This window comes from Aplysia californica, unplaced genomic scaffold (assembly GCF_000002075.1).
Source record: "Aplysia californica isolate F4 #8 unplaced genomic scaffold, AplCal3.0 scaffold01395, whole genome shotgun sequence".
Classification (NCBI taxonomy): domain Eukaryota; kingdom Metazoa; phylum Mollusca; class Gastropoda; order Aplysiida; family Aplysiidae; genus Aplysia; species Aplysia californica.
The window spans coordinates 31,435-33,065 of NW_004798665.1; the positions used below are offsets into that span (position 1 = coordinate 31,435).

Genomic DNA, 1,631 nt, shown 5'->3' on the forward strand with positions numbered 1-1,631 from the left:
TATTCGTGTTCAGCGCATCAATATTTAGTAGAAAATAGACAATTGGTAGCTGAGTGTGAGACGGGAGGGAAAGTAAAAAAATACCAAATTAAAATACAGAAAGCTTTTAAAAGGGATAGATACATATCATTTATATAGTCAAGGAAAGTGTGAAGGCTAGGCCTATGTTAAGTCACACCTGACCAACCAATCGGCCAAAACAGAACCCCTTTTTGCCCATGTTTGTATTTTGCCCTGTCCAGTCTTAAGGCCTATTTATTATGAGAGCTGCACATTCAGTCAGGTCCGGCAATATTCGAAACAAATGTAGACTCACTGGTCATGCAGAAATCTAGATCTAGCAAGCAATGATACATAGAATCTAGCTTAAATTTTGTCTTAACAATTCATCTCACACTTAGATCTAGATTTTGACTCTAGATATCCAGTCAAAATTATACGGGGTGCCCACTACGACTGGATCGGGCCGATCGTCTGACTCCATCGCCTGCCTGAAACTGAAAACAAACACGTTTGTTTTCTTTTGAGGCGATCGAGTCGGGAGATCGGCCCGATCTGCTGGGGCACCCCATAATAACACAAGTCAATTCAGTACGTCATGTTATGAAAAGACCGTTAAATATTCAACTACAAGATCAGACAACGACCGAGAGATCTATAGGCCTAACTAATATTCTCACCTTGCCTGCGTGGAGTCTGCTGGTTGAGGAGAGTGGAAGTGAAGGAAGACAGCAACAACGCACAACGAGCACGGCAACAGCAGTTGGGACGAGTGAAGAGAGAGAGGGAGGGAGAAGAACAAGGCCAAAGCGAGAAAGATCGGTGGGCGCGCTGTGGAGGTGGGCAAAATCCGGATAATTATCCGGACAACCGGATAATCCACAACAGCTACATTATCCGAATTCAGACTATTAATTCTCTTTCCTGACCAGTTTGCCTAATCGGATGCAACCATTTGTTGAAGTGATGCTAACCCGTTTGTCCGAGTGGTTCTAACCCGTTTGCCGAACCAATTCATAACATAATATTTCCCGAAGAGGTGCACTAACATATTATCCAGATTTTGCTAAAGCGACTCATTGCCCAGCCCTAGCAAGCAGTGGAAAAAACAGCGCGGCTGGCGGGCGGTCAACCAACCAGCGATGGGGAGAGAGAGCAAGACCGGCCCAAGAGAGAGAGAGAGAGAGAGAGAGGAGAGAAGAGAGGGAATTACTTTTTTTAGTCTAATCAAAGAGGCAAGCAAGTCAGTTCGCACCAGAGGAAAGTGGGTCAAGGTTCTAGATCTATTATCAGCCGCCGCAAACTGGCCCGCGTGGCAAAACCGGCCCGTGTTATTGTTATCTTTGTAGATCCTGCTCTAAGGGCCACCTGTCCAAGACAATCACATGTTGTTACCTTTCGGCAAGTATCTTACAACAACAACTACTGCTGCATAATTGACCTCCATGCCTATTCAACAGTGGGAGGGGCCTACGTAACATGACAAAACTTCGGGCCATGACAGGTGACCGTCTGAGACAGGTGTTGTTTCTTGGTGTGATAGATCTAGGGGTTGTGTGATAAAATATGGTGGCCGCGGCCGCGCGGGACAGGTGACTATTTTACACTGTAAACTTATAGAAAAAACGCGA

At 45.4% G+C, this 1,631-nt stretch overlaps 1 long non-coding RNA gene across 1 annotated transcript in view; it reads right to left on the reverse strand.

Annotated features, from left to right (window-relative positions):
- The window catches only part of LOC118479014, a 2,673-nt gene extending 1,884 nt beyond the window's left edge, over positions 1-789 (reverse strand). Inside the window, exon 1 of the long non-coding RNA XR_004859422.1 lies at positions 681-789. This is a non-coding gene — a long non-coding RNA (uncharacterized LOC118479014). The remainder of the gene's footprint in view (positions 1-680) is intronic.
- Positions 790-1,631: the final 842 nt, after the last annotated feature.